Here is a 20,942-nt window from a genome sequence, read left to right as displayed (position 1 = left end):
TTCTTAAGTACTTTAGATTTGTAAGTTAGGCCTGTAAGCAAGCTACTGTTGTATAATAAATTCTATATGAATCCTTTGCTAAATTGTTTAACTTTTCAATTAAGTTTTAAGTTAAGTGCTGTTGGGCCTTTAGACATAAACTGTTGATCAAATCCAGGCTCAGTTTAGCATGGAGGTCTACCCTGAACCTTGTGACTCAAGTGGGTCTTCTGTATTCCTTTTTATTCTTACCCTTTCATAGCCTTTTGTATAGGAGAAAGTTTCACGAAGGATGTCTGGACTTCAGGTGGCTCTCTTGAAAGCTGTTTATTGCATAGGCGAAGTTACAGCATTTCAGGGAGTGGGTATCCAGAGCCAGCCCTACAGCTGCCAGCTCCAGCTTGTAGGCATACCTGAAGCCGCTTTCTGTTCAAGTTACAAAGCATTATATACTTTTCTTTGCAGAGTATCTTAATACATAACAACCAATAAGCACCATACACAATACCTTTACATTTGCCTATAGCCTATCATAACTACTACCATCACCATATTATAGTCATTATTATCCAATCACAAGAGTAAGTAAGTTACAATTTAAGCTTACAATGGAGAATTCGCAGACCTCTTTTCTTCTTCCTACATCAACATTTCTTGTATGCCTGCCATATCTCTCTTTTTGGTAAAGACATGTTTTCTATTTACTTATGCTCTTCTTGAGACTGATTTACTTGGTGAAAAACATGTCTTTGTTTGTAGTCACATACCTTTGCCCTAATCATAAAAATCTCCTTCCAACTCATCTCCAACCTTTGCCTTCTCAGTTACTCAGTGGTCAGTGTTTCAGCAAAACATCTTTTACTCTATATCAAAACTTGCTTCCATTTCTATCTCATCCCCAGTTTCTACATTGAGGTCTTTCTGCCAAGCCTACATACCTGTGAAACTTTCTTACCAAACTTTCATCCTCCCCAACATTTTGTCTACCCCCCTCCCAGCCTCCACATAGATAGTTTTGGGTTTATTTCAAGTTGATTGATTTTTAATTTTTGTTTGGTTTTTTCTTGGTTTGCTTTAACCATCTAGTTTTTGCCCATACCGTTGCCAGTGATTCTTTAGGCGACCTTTAAACATTCACTCGCGACAGTCATGTAGATGCTTATGTACCCAAGAGTCAGGCCACTGAAGAATATCCGAATGACTAACAGGTGAATCAGGCCACCAAGATGTAATTATTTCTAGCTCAGTGGGCCCATGACACCTCAGGCCATCAAGGAAGAAATGCAATATATCAATGGGCTTGTGATCAAGGGGTGAACTTTACCATGGACATTATCACAGAGCGTATCCATGAATGTGAAATATGCACTACAATTAAGCAGGCCAAGTGGTTAAAGCCCCTGTGGTATAGAGGACAATGGCTGAAATATAAATATGGGGAGACCTGGCAGACTGACTATATCACACTCCCACAAACCCGCCAAGGCAAGCGCCATGTGCTTGCAATGGTGGAAACAAGAACCAGATAGTTGGAAACATAACCTGTGCCCCATGCCACTGCCCAGAACACTATCCTGGGCCTTGGAAAGCAAGTCTTATGGCAATGCAGTACTCCAGAAAGAACTGAGTCAGACAACGGGACTCATTTTTGAAACAACCTCATAGACCCTTTGGCCAAAGAACATGACATTGAGTGGGTATATCACATTCCCTATCATGCACCAGCCTCTGGAAAGATGGAATGATGTAATGGACTATTAAAGACTACACTGAGAGCAATGGGTGGTGGTACCTTCAAACATCGGCATACATATTGAGCAAAGGCCACAGGGTTAGTCAACACCAGAGGATCTGCCAATTGGTCTGGCCCTGCCCAATCAAAACTTTTACATACTGTAGAAGGAGATAAAGTTCCTGTAGTGCACATTAAAAATATGCTGGGGAAAATAGTCTGGGTTATTCCTGCCTCAGGCAAAGGCAAACTCATCCATGGGATTGCTTTTGCTCAAGGACCCATGGGCACTTGGTGGGTAATGTGGGAGGATGGGGAAGTCTGGTGTGTGCCTCAAGGGGATTTTATTTTGGGTGAGAGCAGACAATTAATTTAACTATATTATGCTAATAACTATATAACACTATTATCACTTCTATGGCAGCTATATGCCTGTCAGCACACTGGGCATCTCACAATGCCCATCTGTGCCACTCTAGATTTGGGGATCTGAACACAACTCCCCTTCAATCGCCACATTAATAATAAATGAATTGTGATGAAACCAAACCAGGGCAGCCTTGATGGAATCAGAACTGGCTTCAACATGTGACAAGAGCACACACTATCTTTCCTGCCTGAAAGACTGTTATGATAGATGAATTCCAAGGTCATGGACTAAATGAACTCAGCAGACTTTTATAGGTGTCTTGGGGTAATGTCTTGGGGTGACCTTATGATGTGTATCCCATATTGCTGCCTATGCCCAGAAATTAATTCCTGTGCCTTTCTATGACTCTAAACTGAGCCTGAGAGGGGGAAGGAAAAAACTGAGCAAAACTTTTTCAAAGCAGTTTGCAGCTTGTTCAAGGTCACACAGAGATAGCAATTGGTTTTCCCCACTGCAGCAGGGGAGGGAGGAAGCACCCGGCTTGCTGCGCCCAGAACAGTTTTTTTGGCCAGTGGTTCAGCTGCTTTGTTCTCCGGAGAGAGACTGAGAGTTGAATTTTTCCTTCCCTGGAATTTCAGATTTTCTCCCTTTTCTACTGTACTGCTTGATTGCTGTAACATCAGAGCACATCAGGAGGACTTTCCACCAGGCACAGAGGGCCTGGCCCTGGGCCAAGGCCCAGCTCCAAGGAGACCAAAGGGAGGACTCTAACGCTTTCCCAGGTTTTTCCTCCACAGCGAAAGATTCTACCATTTAACATTATTTTCCTTTCCCGTGTGTTTGATAAATAAATAGTTTTATCTTCTTCACTTTCCTTTGAGGAAAATTTATTTTTTCCCGAACCTGGTGGGGGAGGGGTGGTTGTGCCTTCTCTCAGAGGATATATTTCTAAATTTGGCCAAACCGGTACAATAGGGATGGCCCATTGACTAAGGGAATGAAATGATATCTGTGTGTATATCTATCAAAAGACAGGAAAGGCAATGGCATAGTGGAAAGTCAGGCATCTGGCATGATGTAAATGGTATGGAATAAGGCATGGATATTGTCCCTATTGCAGCTGGGATAGAGTTCATTTTTTTCTTAGCAGCTGCTACAGTGCTCTGTTTTAGATTCAGTTTGAGAATAATGTTGATAACACACTGTACAAGCCCAGAAGGGGCTAATGTGAGCATTCTGGCCACAAGCCAGGCAAAACTGAAATCCAGAGAGTGGAATCCTATCAATACATACATAAAAATGGCCCAGACATTCGGATTCCAGTTGGTTCTCATCAACAATTAATAGTTTCTAATAGGTACTGGAGCACAATATTCAATATTAATTCAGTGGGATGCTGAGAAGCCGGGTGTACGACCTGGACAACAGAATTAAAATCACTGGAGTAAACAAAGCAAGTGTTATCTGCAAAGCTGCTAAGGTTAATTTATGGCTCCTGGGTGAGAAGCGGATGTTGGCTACTTGCTTTGCAATTAAAGATTGCAATGAAAACATTTTTTGATGTTCTGAACAATCGAACATGACATCTGGACATCAGCTTGTGGTCTTTCAGTTCAAACGTTAACCCAAACCAGAGACTGCAGTGCACTCGCTCCACGCAGCACCTGTAGTCCCTGATCCAAGGACTGCCAATGTATCACAATGACAGATTTTTGCTTGAAGTTCTAGTCGGTTTTGCCCCACTAACGGCTACGGTACTCAATACCACAAACCTAACAGCCACACTACCAACAGCTATGTGCTTGAGCATTGATGGGGTCGTAACAGATTTGGAGAAAAGAGGTATTATCACTCACACCCCCTTCTGATGCTCCTGTCTGGCTGGTGAGAGACAGTTGTGGTTTACAGTTCATTACAGGCAATTGAATGCCAATACTATGCTGCTCTGCTAACTTTTGCAGAACTGGTAACTCAAATTCAGAGAGCATCCCACTTGTGGATGGCAACCCTAGATGTAAAAAATTATTTTTATGATTCCACACCGGGAACATGACAAGGTTCAAATTACACTTACCTGGAAAGGAATCCAATACACCTTTTAACAGACTCCTGCAGGGGTATAAGCATTCACCTATGATTGCACATGCTGCGCTTGCTGAACTTTTACAGACAGTCTCACTCCCTCTGGACATGAAATTATGTAATACTCTAATTGCAGGAGACCACCCTGAAAAGGTGGTGGAAGCAGCAACAGCAGTGCAGAAAGCACTTCATGAAGTGTGAGATTCTACCTAAGGAATGTCAAGGTCAAACTGGCCCTGATGGAACAAAAATATCTTTACTGTTCAACTCAACTGCATTTAAAGAGACAGAACAGAGATAGTCTGAGTGGGAAAAATTAATTTTGTCATTAGTCCAAGCTGTCAGACAACTTGATCCACAAAGGGGTAACCTATCCGGACTAACCCTGCCAAGATTTGTATTGTTTTCTCTTTCCAGGAATGATGCCAGCACACCCCCACTGAAGATGGAAGCTAACCATTAAGGGACTGCTTATCCTTCTTGAAGGAGCAGTCATTGCCAGCATGAACCAAATCTGCTTCACACATCAACAAGCTCAACCCTGAGGGTGGAGACCCTCCGTTATTTTATTTATGCTAATCAGTATGGTAACTATAGTACATTCTGCATCACACATGCTTCTCGGTGCAATTTACTGTGGCAGCAATTATAAAGGAAGGAGATAAAAGCAATTTGTCCACTGAAATTCAAAAGGTAACCTGGGCTAATGCAACCAAATTTGAAAGGGAATTCCACTCTTGGTGGTAACTAGTTAATCTCCCTTATAACCCCACCAAGAGTAAAGCCACAGTTTTTGTTTTAACAATACACAGTGCTTTGGTATATACTATATATCCAATCATTATGTCAGGATTAAATCACTCTGTCCCCTGGAACAGAGTACAGGCCCAATGGAATGGATGTGCCTGTATGAGAACCCCTTGTGATTTTGTACTTGTAGACAACTTTATTGTAGATACAAGTAATCACTCTAATATTTGTGTCTGTAATTTTGTTAACATTATGGGATGCAATTTTATTTACTCAACTCCTGTTATATCTTATCAGTTGTTATGATTTAATTATACACTGATTTAAGACACAGCCTATCCCTATTGGAACGAATCTCACCTTGATACAGACAAAAGACTGATTATCATTTATAATGATGTGGAAGAAATCCAACAAGTATTGCAACAAGTGAAGAAAAACAGGGAACACCATTGGTAGGACATTTTATTTGGATGGTCACCAACAGCAATGGGAATTCTTAACAAGATGTTACACCCTGTGATTGTTCTTTTAATGTTAACCTCTGCTTTTCATTTTGGTAATTGAATTACACCTTAAGATGTGGGGGATTAAAAAGAGATTATCCCCAAAATTTAGAGATCGCTTATAGAATGCATTTGCCCATTTCTGTCTCTCCCTCTCTCTTATTTTCCCTTTTCAATGGATCACCAAATCTATATTGATGTTTGAGCCATGGAGTGGTGTAGAATCCCAGAAAATAAGGGGCTAATGTGTATGTCTCAAACACCGATAGCCAGATAGCTGTGGAGCCAACCAAAGATTGCCGGTAATAACAGCCAAGGATTGTTGGTAATAACACACTGAGAAAGAATAGGATGTGGCTGGACAAGAGGGCCATGTGGAAGTAGGGCAGCACTTTTCTGGGACAAACATCCTTGTTCTAGTTTCTGGAGATAAGCACAACACAATACACCACAAATGCAGGAATAAAGTCAAGAAGCGGGCATGGACTGTGGAGGGGGGGGATCAAGACCACTGAAGACCCCTGAAGCCCTCCGACCCACTTCCATAAAGGTCCAGAACAGACTGCACATGAGAACTAATTTGCATAGGAAGCAAGAAACTTATCTCCAGGGTGGAGAAAACCTATATATAAAAAGGTACCCCCACAAAGCCCAGGTGGCACACCCAGGACCCTGAACACCCCAGCTGTATCGACTCTGGAACCAGGACTGGTGATCTCTTTTTCTTTCTCTCTCCCCCTCTTTAATTAATCTCTCACTTTCTCTCTTCCCTTTTGCCCTACCCCTTTATCCAAAACCCACTGCCATGTACTTATATAGTAGGTCAGGGACTAGCATACCAATTTCCATGCTAAGTGTGTAGTTTACTAATAAAATTGTGAGGTTTTGTGGACCCTCTGACTTTTGTCATTCCTTTCAACCATGACCATCTACAAATCTTGGGTGCTCCCTTCCCCTTAAGGGTAGGACATCATACACACTGATGTTTTGGTTGTTGCTAAGCAGTGCTTACTCTAAATCAAGGACTTTTCAGTATACCTGTAGTGGTTTAGTTCGAAATCCATGACTTATTTTCCTTCTGTGAGATAAGAATTAGGAGATAGCAAAGGAGGCACAAAAATTTAAAGAATAAAAAGTTTATTAACAGAACTAAAAGGAAAAACAAAAAAAGTCAGAATAAACCTTCAGAACACTTCTCCTCCCCCCACTTCTCCTCTCTTTTCCCACTGACAATGTAAAGAGACAAAACTTGGGATTTTTCCAATCAGTTTACCACCTCTATAACATCCTCTTTTTCAGTTCACTTAGGGAGAGGAGTCTCTCTTGCTCATGCTATGGAGACATCTCCACAAGAAACAGTTCTCTTGTGGCTTCAATGTCACAGCAAGACAGCCACCTGGGATGGTTCTCTGCTCGCATGTGAAAGTCCCTTCCCTTGACTTACAGCTTTCCCCACAACTGTTTTCGAGGGTTCAATCTTTAGCTAATGGGGTACTATTTAAAGGATGAGCTGTTCAGAAGCAAAGGTTCTCTTCATCTATCTCTGGGATTGTTGCAGTGCAGGTGGCAGTGGCCACTACAGCAGAGCATTCAGAGAACTGGTAGACAGGCCTCCAGAACACAGAGGTCTGATTCTCACCCCTTGGTTACAGCGAGTTCCCATGTTCCTAGTGGTTCTTAGTTTACATGTTTTAAGTTTATTGGTTCAGGGGTTCTCCACCCAGTTTTATGTATAAGTTCATGTTTATGTATTTCCATTAGTTGCTTATATATTAGTTCTGGAAAGTTCTCCCTTCTTCGATGCCCCATTGGTCTACTAATGTAATTCCCTCCCCTAAGTTATCCCCATTGGTTATTCCCCTGTTATCGCCTCCTCCTCAGTCGATCCCCATTGGTTGTTTCCCTTTGTTCCACCCCCATATAAAATGCTGTGCTTTCCCCTTTTTCCTGGTCTTTGTCCCTGGACTTTCCATCAGCAATAAACCAGCTGGAACCTACACAGAGACCCCTCTCTCATCCTTTGCCTCTGCTGATGCTTTTACACCACCTTTGTTTGGGGCTCGCTCCTTGCAAAGGAGCCAGCTTTCCTTACAAGCTGCAGCCAACCTCAGCCTGTTGCAGCTGACAGCTTTCCCTGCTAGCTACAGCTGAGCCCTGCCTGCAGCAGCAGAAGCCAAGGATGTCTGCAGCTGGACGCTGTGCTGCCTTGGGCAGCCCCAACAGTGTCATGGGATCATCATCTCTGGGAAGAGAGGTCTTCTTCTTCCCTGGGAGCAAGGGTCTTCATCACTAATCTCTCTCTCTGTTCAAGCTTCTCATTAGATCATAGTTACTTCAACATTTGCTTATTTCAGCACAGATACCTTTGCTCATGGTCGCGGTTTGAACACTCCACCTGCCCATGCTTTTCATGAAATTACAAAGGGTATTCTGATATATCATAGTTCATCACTATAGCTTTACTAAAGAATTTCAGCTCCTAAGTTTGAAGCATCTCCTCTTTCTCCTTTCTCTGGGCTTCAGCTCTTCCTTTTTTGCTGACTTTGGTGTCTCTATGGTGTTTTATGTGCCTTCACCTTTCCTTTTCCTCTGACTCGGAAGAGGATTGATGTCTGTAGGTTTTGTGATAGATACACATTTTAATATTGGCTTTCTACAAATGTTAAAATGAATGCTATATGTATAATGTTAAAGTAGCTTTGTTATTGTGATAGATACATATTTTAATTGGCTTTCTACAAATAGATTCTATATGTATAATGTTAAAGCAGCTTTGTTATAGATGTAGTTTTGTAACAATAACTAATGCCTTTATTTCTGTCATTAACTAAACTTAGACATAATAGTAAAATAGCTAATATAGTTATGCTTGTGGTAATTGAACTGTCTGCTTGGTTGGATACACCACTACAGATAGCATCCAACCAACGTATGTTGAAGACCCCTGCTACTGACTTGCCAACTATCAGCAACTACCATCTGCAGAAACCATCGACCAAAGCCCACTCAAGAAGTGATAATAAAAACTGACTAAAACCACAGCCAAGAAATGCGCATGCTCTAAAAAGGCGGATACAAGGAGGAGCCATGCTAAACAGTTCCTGGAACATGTAAACTAGTTTGGGGGAAAGTTTGAATATGCATAGTTGATTATGAATATGCATTAGGCTGATGCAATAGGACAGGTATGTAAAGGGTGTCTCTGCAATAACTGGACTGGTGTGCTCTTGGCTGAGTGCCAAGGCACCCGGCACAGTGAATTTTGCTTTATCTTTGTCCCTTATTGTCCTTTATTAAAATTTTAAATCCTAACAGGAGAGTGAACCTCATTTTTCACAATTGGGCGCTTCATCCAGGATTAACACCTTGCTTCTGAGACCCTGGGAGATCCTGAGCGGGGGAGGCGTGCCCCGCCGAGTTTGGCAGCCCGCTCTGTTTCTTATGGTGTGAATCGACGGTTGCAGGTTGACACCCTGTGGACAAGAAAGGGACAAATAAAGCAAAAGAAAAGGAAAAAGAGGCTCCCTAAGAAACCGCGGCAACGAGCTCCATAATTATCGTGCACGAAGACCCAGACAAGAAAAAGGATTGTAAGTATTTCCAGGGGGGCGAATATGGGGGTTGACTGGTGTGTGAATGAGACGCGGGCTGGTTACCCCAGACCTGCAAAGTGAGTGTGGAGTCTCTGAGAGCTGTGGTTCCGATTTTTTCGCGAGAAAAATGGCCATCAAGGAGACAAAGCGAAAGATAAAAGGAGTGAAAGATCCCCCCAGGGTAACTGGGACTGGGTCTCAGGGAGGGGTTGGACCCCTAGGAAAAGGGAGCAAAGGGTTTCCTGGTTTCCTAGCACAATCCACTAGGAAACAGGATGAAAGTGAGGGTCCCCGATTCCAGAAAAGTTGCCGGATTGAGGGTTGGAATACACAGAGGCTAGAAAAATTACTCTAGATGGGAAGTGTAGGATACTATACTCAAGAGAATCTGGGGTTGGCCAACAAGAATATTAACAAATATTAACAAATGATTTGAAAATCAAGATACCTTATCATTGTGTTGTCTTGTTGTGAGTGAGAATGAGTGAGACATATTAAAGAAATAAAAGTGAGTAAGAGTGAATGAAAGTATACATAATATAGATTGATTTAAAGTTTGATTTTATTATCTGGAGGGAGGTGGATTATATTATATTATTATATTATTGAAGAGGAAAGGTTTTCTGTGCTGTGAGAGGAGGGTGGTGTTTAAGCTGCCAGAGGGGTGGGTTAGAGCAAAAAACAGGGGCCAGGGATGAACAGATAAAATCCTGGGAAGATGGGACAAAGAACCAGTAAGTTGGGTTCAAGGAAAAAAGGGAATAAAAAGGTGCCAGCAGATATACCCCAAGATAGTCCCCTGGGAATTAAGTTAGTCAACTGGGATAGTGACCCTTGTACAAAGGAAAAAGATAAAGTAAAGATGATTCGGTATTGTATGATAGAATGGACAAAAAAAGAAATAAGACCTGATCATGTCTATTGGCCTAGGAACGGGTCCTTTGAAGATTGGATTTGTCAAGCCTTGAATACATTTGTAAATTCAAAGGAACCGTTTGACCTGGAAGAAAAAAAATATGCTCCTTGGTAGACAGGAGACATAGAACCCCTAGGATTAAAAGTTTTTAAGATATCAGAACCCCCAGAGACAGAGCAAGCAGAGGACAAGAAAGAAAAGGGCCGGGACCCCCTGGAAGCATTGCCACCTCCATACCATACTGCGCCAGGCGCTCCTGCGCTGGCTATGATCCCACCCGAACCAGCCACGGCCCTGGCCGCTCCAAGCGCTCCCGTGCCGGGCACAGCCGCAGCTGCAGCTCTGGCTGTGCTGGGCACCCCCACCCCCACCCCTGTTCCCTGCATGCCGGCCGCTCCTGCTCCTGCGGTGGTTCCACTTCCACCAGCTGAACCCGCCTCTGTCCCCTTGGTGGTTCCGGCCTCACTGCCAACTTCTGCCCTCGCCTCTGTCCCCTTGGCAGTTCCGGCTTCACCGCCGACTTCCGTGGTTCCGATGTGTCCCCTTCCCAGAGAAAAAGCACCATACCAAAATACTAGGAGAAACTCAGTTAAAACTCAAAGACAGCTCGATAATTCCTCTCCTGCCACTACTCCAAAACAAAGGAAAAGGGTCTCTTCTGAGGTTATGATGATTGAGGTACAGAAAGGTTGGGATCAAGAAATCAGGTTATTCCCATTACGAGAAGTACCGATGTGTTATAAACGCATATCGTAATATTGGCTTCTCGCAAGTATTAAGGTGAATATTATATAATGTTAGAAATGCTTTTACTGTGGACATAGTTTTCTTTCTTTTTAGCAAGAATTTAGCAAGTGTGAGCAAGTAAGATAACTTCCAAGCGAATAGAAGATGAGGCCCAAAGCGGCTATCACCACTCTGCCCGGGGGGCCAAAGAGGCCCAAAACTGCTATCAACCCTTACTGTCTGGGGAATTAAGAGGCCCACTCGATTATCAACTCTCACCTAGCGAGCCCAGGCCCAAGAATCAAAAGAAATAAAACCGCAAGGCAGAAGAATACGCATGCTCTAAAAAGGCGGAACCAAGGAGTGGCCATGCAGAACAGCTCCTGGAAAAGTTTGAATATGCATAAAGAACAGACAGTAAAAATGGTATAAAAAAAGACTATCCCTGGGCATCAGGTGTGCTCTTGGCAGAGTGCCAAGGCACCTGGCCATTACCTCTTTGCTTTATTTTATGTGTCTCATATTGTCTTTTTATTAAACTTTTAAATTCTCACAGGAGAGTGAACCTCATTTTTCACAATTGGGGGCGCGTCCCGGATCTATACCTCGCCTCTGAAAAGCATGAGGGGATTCAGAGCAAGGGTAAAGTGCCCCCCCGCCCAGTTTTCGGCGGGTCCCTGCTCCGTATCTTCTGGCATAGATCGGTGGTAGCAGGGCAACACCCAGAGGACAAGAAAGACACAAAAATAAAGGAAATGAAAGAGAGCGCTCTAAATAGAAGTCCCATGGAGACTGAACAAGAAACAGGATTGGTAAGTATTGTCCAAAGAAAAAAGGGGGTGGTTACGGGAGATGAGTGTGTGTGAATGAGACGCGGACTGGTTACCCCCAGATCTGTGAAGCGAGTGCAGTAGTCTCTGAGAGCTGCGGTTCCGGTCTTTGTTCGCGAGAACAGCGGCCAGCGAGGAGACGAAGCGAGAGATAAAAGGAGTGAAAGAATCTCCCGGGGTGGACTGGGACGGGGTCCCAGGGAAGGGGTTACAAAGTGGGGGCCACCCCCCCCATATGCTGGGTTGAGGAAAAATCCAAGAGCACCCAGGGTCTAAAGGTACCCCAAGAGAATTTGGGGTTGGATGCTAGCAATGCTGGGTTGAGGGAAATCCGAGAACACCATGGATCCTAAGGATTATATAATATCCATGGGTGGATACTAACTAGTAGCTTGAAAAAGGTACCTTATTCTGTTGTGAGTAAGAGTGAGTGAGTGAACAAAAATAAAAAAATAAGAGTGAATGTGTGAATGAAAGACTGTAATTAGAAGTAACTTTGTTTTTGGGGGAGGTGGGCTATAATAAATCATTTTCTGTGCTGTGAAGGGGTGGGTAGTATTTTACAGCAGTGAAGTTGGTGTTTTAAAGGAGTGAGTTGGTATTTTAAGGGGGGGGGATAAACTGATATTTTAGAGGAGTAAGTTGGAATAGAGAACTCTTGGAAAAATGGGACAAAAATTTAATAAATTAAGTTCAAAGGATAAAAGGGTACCAGAGGATATACCCCAAGACAGCCCCCTGGGAGTCAAAACCCCAGAGGAGAAGCAAACAAAAGAGAAAAAAGGGTGGGACCCCTTAGAAATATTACCACTGCCACTGGTGCCGGGGGTGGCCCTCCCCCCGGCTCCGGGATTTCCTCTGCCAGCCATCCCTTTGCCCACACCAGGTTCCTTTCCCCCGGCAGTCCTCCCACCCCAATGGAGCTGGGGGGGGGGGGGGGGCCCTGCCCCCGCCCATGCTGGGAATCCCACCCTTCCCATATATCTCGGGGATTCCCGCACCCGCAGTTGAATCAAGGGAAACGTCAGACATCCCGACTTCAGCCCTCACTCCTCCTGCCTTGAGAAACCTGGCTTCAGTGCCAGACCCCGCCTCCACTCCTTGCGCTCCGGAATACTTGGCTTCAGCGCCAGACTCTGAATCTGCCTCTCCTCCCCAAGGGAGTTCGGTGCCTTCTTCCCAAATAAACCCTCTTCTTAACGAAGGAGCACCATACCAGAATACAAGAGGTGCCATTAAGGCTCAAAGTCAGCCCAACAATCCCTCCATTGCTAAACAAACAGAGGAAAGCTGGGAAATTAATTTGTTACCATTAAGAGAAGTGCCTATGGGAAGAGGGGGAACTGTTTTTGTGAATGCTCCTCTAACCTCTACAGAGGTTAGGAATTTCAAAAAAGAAATTAAAGGATTATTAGAAGACCCCATAGGTACAGCTGAACAGTTGGACCAGTTCTTAGGTCCCAACATTTTCACTTGGGAAGAAATGCAATCAATAATGAAAATAATATTCTCCCAAGAGGAAAGAGAAATGATTAGAATTGCTGGAATAAAAATTTGGGAAAGAGAAAACCAACAAGGTCCACCCAGGGATCAGAAAATGCCCATTACACCTCCAAACTGGAACCAAAATGATGAAGCTGGGAGGGGACATATGAATGATTATCGTAATTTGATAATCAAGGGAATAAAAGAGGGGGCACCCCGAGGACAAAATGTCAGAAAGGCCTTTGAGGGGCAGCAAGGGAAGGAGGAAACCCCGACTGAGTGGCTGGAGAGGCTCCGAAAGAATATGAAACAGTATTCTGGGATAGACCCAGAGTCCCTAGCAGGGCAAGCCCTGCTAAGAGCTAACTTTGTCACTCATGCCTGGCCAGATATTAGGAAAAAACTGGAAAAAATAGAAGACTGGTACGAAAAACCATGACAAGACCTAGTAAGGGAAGCTCAAAAGATATATATGTCCGGAGGGATGAAGAAAAAGCCAAAGTGGAAGCAAGGATCATGATAGCCACTATGCGAGAGAGTACCTTCCAAAAAAATCTAAATCAAAAGCCCTCAGGTACCACTCTTAAACACTCAAGGTTCAGAAATGGGGGAAGGGAGAAAAATAAAACTTCAGCACCGTCAAAATTCCAGGAACAACCCAGGGATGCCTGTTTCTATTGCAAGGAAGAGGGGCATTATAAAAGGGAATGCCCCCACCTAAGGAGGGATCTGAAAATATTTCAAGAGACACACAGAAGAAAAATAGGGAAGTCATGGGCTCTAGTTTTGGGGGATAAATACCTTCTGGAGCCTTTGATAACTTTAAAAGTAGGCCCCCAAGAGGAGGTATTAGAATTTATAGTTGACACTAGGGCAGAAAGGACTTGTGTGATGAATATTCCAAAAGAGTGTGATGTAAGTACTGATATGGTAAAAGTAACGGGAGCAAAGGGGGAAGGATTTAAGGTCCCTGTCATTAAAGATGTGGTCATTGAAGGGGAAACAAAAATAAAGATAGGGGATGTTTTGTTAGTTCCTGGGGCTGGCAGCAATTTATTGGGAAGGGATTTACAGATCCAGCTGGGGATTGGAGTCATACCAGAGGAAGGGAAAATGACGGCCAAAGTGTTAAAACTTAACCAAGAAGATGAGGAAAAGATTAACAGAGAGGTTTGGGCTGGTGTTGGGGAGGATGAAAGTTTGGTAAGAAAGTTTCACAGATATGTAGGCTTGGCAGAAAGATCTCTGAATGTAGAAACTGAGGATGAGATAGAAATGAAAGCAAGTTTTGATATAGAGTAAAAGATGTTTTGCTGCACCAGTGATCACTGCATTGCTGAGAAGACAAAGGTTGGAGATGAGTTGGAAGGAGATTTTTAGGATGCGGGCTGTTGTGGTTTTAGTTTAGTCCTAGTTTTTTTTCCTGTTAAAGGAATTTTTTCCCATATGCATGTTGCTAGGGGACAAATGGCTGTACTTAAAAAAGACAAAAAGAGCTGCCCATTGGGGGTGGGGTGGGCCTGGCTACTCCTTTGTTTCACCTGGGTGTGGGGTCAGTTCGCTCTCGGGGTTCGGAGAGAGAAGCTGCAGAGAAAGAAGCTGCTGGTTCTTTTTCCTCGGCCATTTTTCTTTTCTGCTGGAAACAACGCCGGGATCCCAAAGCTGTTTTCCCGGCCCTGCTGGAGGCCAGGCTGTGGCCACCCTGCCCCGCCGCTGCTTCGAGCCTTCACTACGCTGTAGCCATGCTTGCCCTGCCTGCCCGACCTCCGGGGGGTTCCCCGTTTGGATACATCTCGTCTGTCCTCTGGGATCTGTGCTCGTCCCCACCGTTCCAGCCTGCTGTTCCAGCCTGCTGTTCCCGAGAGTCCGGCCAGACACCGGGATTGGCTGCCCAGGGGTTTGTGAAGCTTTTGTTCCATCCTTCCCCAGGACCCCAGGCCACCGGTGCCGCGTGCTCCCCGAGCTCGCTCCAGATCCCCTCCTGCAGCCGCGGGGAAACCATCGCACCTGCCCTGCTCACTGGGAGCTGCCAGCACCCCTGCCGGCTGCAAGTAGAATTGCACCCAAGGGGAAAGGGCCTGACAGCCGAGAAGGCTGGGACTGGGTTTGTGATTGTTTGCTGTTACTGCCATAGTTATTGTTGTTTTGTTTGACTGGTTATATATATAATAGTAAAGAACTGTTATTCCTATTTTCCCACATCTTTGCCTAAAAGCCCTTGATTTCAAAATTATAATAACTCGGAGGGAAAGGGGTTATATCTGCCATTCCAAGGGAGGCTTCTGCCTTCCTTAGCAGACACCTGTCTTTCAAACCAAGACAAGGGCAAAGGTGCGTGACTACAAACAAAGACATATTTTTCGCCAAGTAAATAAGTCTCAAGAAGAGCATAAGTAAATAGAAAACATGTCTTTAACAAAAAGAGAGATATGGCAGGCAAACAAGAAATGTTGATGTAGGAAGAAGAGAAGTCTGAGAATTTTCCACTGTAAGCTTAAATTGTAACTTACTTACTCTTGTGATTGGATAATAATGACTATAATATGGTAATGGTAGTAGTTATGATAGGCTATAGGCAAATGTAAAGGTATTGTGTATGGTGCTTATTGGTTGTTATGTATTAAGATACTCTACAAAGAAAAGTATATAATGCTTTGTAACTTAAACAGAAGGCAACTTCAGGTATGCCTACAAGCTGGAGCTGGCAGCTGTAGGGCTGGCTCTGGATACCCACTCCCTGAAATGCTGTAACTTCGCCTATGCAATAAACAGCTTTCAAGAGAGCCACCTGAAGTCCGGACATCCTTCGTGAAACTTTCTCCTGTAGGCTGTGGAAGGGAATAGGGGTGGACTCGATATTGACCCCATAAGGATCACAACTGAAAGAGAGGAATGTCCCATTCATGTACGTCAGTACCCTATATCTTTAGAGGGGAGAAAAGGCTTAAAACCAGTAATAGAAGAATTAATAAAGGATGGGACACTAGAACCTTGTAAATCCCCTCATAATACCCCTATTCTCCCAGTAAAGAAATCTGATGGAAATTATAGATTAGCGCAAGATTTAAGGGAAATAAACAAAAGAACACGGGCCTGCTACCCTATGGTTCCTAATCCTTACAGTCTTTTAAACAAAATTCCACCTCAACATCAGTGGTTCAGTGTGATGAATCTTAAAGATGCTTTTTAGGCTTGCCCACTGGCAGAGGAAAGCCAAAATATTTTTGCCTTTGAATGGGAAGATCCAAACACGGGGGAAAAGAACCAGTTGAGATGGACTAAACTGCCACAGGGGTATTGTGAGGCCCCAAATTTATTTGGGCAAGCCTTGGGAGAAATATTACAAACCTTCCCCACTCCCCCAGGAATACAAATTATCCAATATGTAGATGATCTTCTAATATCAGGAGAAGTTGAAATTGAAGTTAGAGAAGCTACTATAAAACTTCTGAATTTTCTTGGGGAAAAGGGACTAAGAGCATCAAAAGGGAAATTACAGTTTGTAGAATCAGAAGTAAAATATCTTGGTCACCTGATAAGCAAAGGTAGGCAAAAACTAAGTCCTGAAAGAATTACAGGGATTTTATCCCTCCCTCCTCCCTTTTCAAAGAAAGAGGTTAGGAGGCTGCTAGAGCTATTGGGATATTGCAGACTATAGATTGAAGGGTATACACAGGCAGCAACATTTTTATATGAAAAATTAACAGGGGGGGACAATATACAATGGACCAAAAATGATGATGATAAATTAGAAAAACTGAAGTTGAAACTAGCCTCAGTACCACCCCTGAGCTTACCCTCAGTAGAAAAGCCCTTTTATTTATATGTGAATGCAGAGAATAGAGTAGCTCATGGTGTTTTAGTCCAGGAATGGGGAGGGGTGAGAAGACCAATAGCTTATTTATCCAAATTATTGGACCCAGTAAGCTGTGGCTGGCCGGTATGTATTCAAGCCATAGCAGCTACTGCTATTTTGGTAGAGGAGAGCCGTAAGCTCACTTTTGGAAGTAAACTAATTGTATACACACCCCATGCAGTCCAAAATGTGCTAAATCAAAAAGCTGATAAATGGTTAACAGACTCCAGGATATTAAAATATGAAGCAATTCTGAGTGACAGTAATGATCTAACTATAGAAATGAGCAAAAGTCTCAATCCAGCCCAATTTCTGTATGGAGAACCAAAAGATGACCTGGCACATGATTGCTTGGAAATTATTCAATACCAAACAAAAGTTCAGGAAGATCCAGCAGAACAAGCCCTCTTGGAAGGGAAAATAATATATGTGGATGGTTCATCCAGATGCTTGCAAGGAAAAAGAATGTCAGGATATGCCTTAGTCGATGGGATAAATATGCAGACTTTAGCAGGGGGGGTGTCCCGGGTGCAGGGGAACCAGCTGGAGTCACGACACGAACACCGAGACGATTTGAGCATCGTGCTCCAGTTTTATTGTTTACTTACACCAAGATATACTTTGCAAAGTTCACGCCCCACTCCCACGAGAAAGCCTCTAAGCAGCAGGGGAGCTGACTAGTGTATACCTTTTCCCAAGGCTGTTCAAGGCTGCTGGATAGCAGGTGCCTTGCAAGCCTATCTTCAGCCTGAGGCCCTGTCAGGGGTACTTCTGCAACAACCCTGGGGTGCCCAAGCTCTCCTGGGGTATCATGTGCCCCTGTTCCACAAGGAATTCCTCTACAGCAGACCATCGAAAAAGGAAAACTACCTTCAAATTGGTCGGCACAATCTTGTGAATTATACACTCTAAAAAAAGCACTGGAGTATTTAGCACACAAAAAGGAGACCATATATACTGATTCAAAGTATGCCTTTGGGGTAATACATACCTTTGGAAAGATCTGGGAGGAAAGGGGTTTACTAAATTCAAAGGGGAAGGAACTGGTACATGAAGGCCTGATTTCAGAAGTGTTGGAGGCATTAAAATTGCCTGAAGAAATAGCCATAGTGCATGTCAAAGGACACCAAAAGGGGAATGCCCCAGAAATAAGAAGGAATAATCTAGCAGATCAAGAAGCCAAAGATGCAGCAGAAAATGGGACTAAACGAATTATGTTAATCTTGACCACAGAGAGGGGAGAATTGGAAATCCCTAAATTTAGTGAAGAACAAAAGGAATTATCTAAGATAGGGGGAGAACAAGATCAATCTGGAAAATGGAAACTCCCTGATGGGAGACAGTTACTTAATAAGCCACTCACTAGGAGAATACTAGAAGATATGCATCAGAAAACTCATTGAGGTACTCAGGCTTTGTGTGATCATTTCTTAAGAAATTATGGGTATATTGGAATCTTTGGGGTAGCAAAACAAATAACTGAGAACTGTATAACTTGCCAATGAGTGAATAGGAAAATAATGAGAAAAACAACATTAGGAGGCCGTGAGTTAGCTCTGCGACCATTCCAAAGTATCCAAGCAGATTTCACTGAACTTCCCCAAGTACAGAAATGGAAGTTCCTATTGGTAATAGTAGACCATTTAACTCATTGGGTGGAAGCAGTTCCTGCCACTAGAGCTACAGCTAATGTAGTATATAAAACCCTTCTAGAACAAATTATTCCCAGGTATGGAATGGTTAATAAAATAGACTCAGACAGAGGAGCACATTTTACATCCAAAGTCTTACAGCAAATAACTCAAGCCTTGGGAATAAAATGGGAATTACATACCCCCTGGCACCCACAAAGTTCAGGCCGAGTAGAAAGAATGCACCAGACTTTAAAAAAAACTTTGACAAAATTAATGATTGAAACTCAAATGTCGTGGGTAAAGTGCTTACCTTTGGCTCTGTTGAGAGTCCGAACACAGCCCAGGTCAGACCTGGGAGTATCACCTTATGAGATGATGTTTGGATTACCCTTCCTTACCACTCAACATGAAACAGCCACTTATGAAGTAGAGGAAGTAAGTGTCAGAAAATATATCACCACAATTGCCAGAACACTTGAAAATTTGTGGCTGAAGGGAATGATCCCTCAAACCACAACTTTGGAACTCAAAATTCATAATATCCATCCAGGGAAATGGGTACTAGTAAAAACATGGAAAGAACAATCTTTGACTCCACAATGGGAGGGTCCTTTTCAGGTACTGCTGACAACCGAGGCCGCTATCCGGACCAAGGAACGAGGGTGGATCCATGCCAGCAGAATCAAAGGACCTGTAAAAGAACCTGAAGAATGGACTGTAATATCCAAACCAGGTGATATCAAATTAACTCTTAAACGGAGACCAGGTGGTAATGAACTGGGACAATCTAAATGATCCAAGGGATGTGCAAAGAATCACACCTAACTGAGAAGTAAAAGCCAAATTGATATCAGTGGTTTCAAGTGCCCCCTGGACGAATTCTGAGACATCTTCAATACCCACCTTGGGGAGGAATACTCCCACTTCAAACGGGAGGGTTAGGACTGTATCAAACAGGGGATTCCCATGTTCTGATTTTAGCCTGTGACTTGTATTAAGAAGGGGGAGAATCACAACTTCCATCAGGGCCACACCATATACCGTTTGAAGCATCCTAATACAGGGCATGCCAGCTAAGTCAAATATAAGTGTTTAATCTGTGGGGAAAATTGGCACTGTAGTTCACACCATCGACGCCCTAGTTGTAAGGAGTGTCAAGCACAAAATCAATCCTCTATCCAGGCAGAATTACAAGCAACAGAAATAATAACTTTGCTCTGCAGATGGGAATTACTAGTGCCTGTTGAATGGGAAATACCTGAGGTACAATAGGATACTACAGTTAAAAGGTGCCAGAAGAGATTTGCCTAGAAACTATAAAAAGGGAAGTGACAAGGAAATAGAGGGCAAGACTGAGTTGGCTACTGTACTCGCCACCGAGAAGATCCAATACACCTGCTATGGGTTGCAACCTCATAGGCAAGGGAGGTGGGAGTATAAGCCATGCCGGACCTCTGTTATTCCTTCTTTTGTCACCTGTCCTGGTCCCTTTCAGGACACCGGCAAGACCATGTTACAAATGCTATCAAAAGCTTTACATGGAAAGACACCGGGGTTTCTTTCTTATTACTCATACCCATATCAACAGTCACTGATATGACGCATCCAAATTAGGTATTTGCATGCATAAAGGGGAAAAATATTGGATTACAGAAAATTTAGGAACAAGTGGAAACAGACTGGGAAGCAATTGTCCAAAAGGAGAGAAATGGATTTGCTTCACAGCTGCCACCAGGGGAACAGTCCAAGATTTGGTAAAAGAACAAGTGGTAAGTAAAAATACAAAGCCAGCACAGCAACCTCACCCTATATTCACCTCACGTCAGGACCTGTATGCAAAGCTTAAACAACAGTTAAAAGAGGAAAAAACCCCAAGGTTAGGAAAAAACCTGTTTGTAGAATTGGGGGAGAGGATAGGTAAGGAACTTAACATAACCAACTGTTGGGTCTGTGGAGGAGCTTTAATGACAGAAGAATGGCCATAGAAAGGTAGCAGCATAGGCCCGGTAGAAATCCTTAAATGGAACCGGACAAATATAAGAGGGGGGAACCGACCTGAAGGGTGGGTTTTAAGTTCAACAGTGATAGGGGAAGAATGCCTCTGGCGAACTGGGAAAAATTTTCTTAATGAAGTAGGAAATACTCCCTGTAAAAGGTATAAAGTAAGTAATAAAACTTCGACGTGGTGGGTCCCGGAAAAAACAGCTTGGTATTGGGCTCAGAAAAAAGGAAAGAACTGTGTATATGATAATGAAATTGGACTCTTTCAATGCAATGACACAGGGAAAAACCCTTATTTTGCAATCCCAGAAATATCCAAATTTTGGGAGAATATAAATCAACAAGAAGGTGATTATTGGAAAGCACCAGATGGCTTATTTTGGATATGTGGGAAAAGGGCATACCCAAGACTCCCTTCACATTGGAAAGGGAGTTGTACACTAGTAATCATTCAACCAGGGTTTTTCCTTTTACCAGAACCA

At 43.3% G+C, this 20,942-nt stretch overlaps 1 protein-coding gene across 4 annotated transcripts in view; it reads right to left on the bottom strand.

The window, feature by feature from the left end:
* The window catches only part of LOC138102887 (protein FAM219A-like), a 279,179-nt gene that overhangs the window by 242,149 nt on the left and 16,088 nt on the right, over window positions 1–20,942 (bottom strand). For 2 of the 4 annotated variants that reach the window (XR_011147594.1, XR_011147595.1), the window contains one exon: window positions 6,540–8,892. The exons of 1 other annotated variant lie outside the window; for it this stretch is intronic. The gene's annotated coding sequence lies outside the window, so the exon portion shown is untranslated. Of the gene's footprint in view, window positions 1–6,539; window positions 8,893–9,920; window positions 10,013–20,942 lie in introns of those variants that run through there. One more of the 4 variants, XR_011147596.1, reaches the window with a different exon arrangement.

Source organism: Aphelocoma coerulescens (genome assembly GCF_041296385.1).
Source record: "Aphelocoma coerulescens isolate FSJ_1873_10779 chromosome W unlocalized genomic scaffold, UR_Acoe_1.0 ChrW_unloc_scaf_4, whole genome shotgun sequence".
Lineage (NCBI taxonomy): Eukaryota > Metazoa > Chordata > Aves > Passeriformes > Corvidae > Aphelocoma > Aphelocoma coerulescens.
This window is presented reverse-complemented; position numbering and strand designations above follow the sequence as displayed.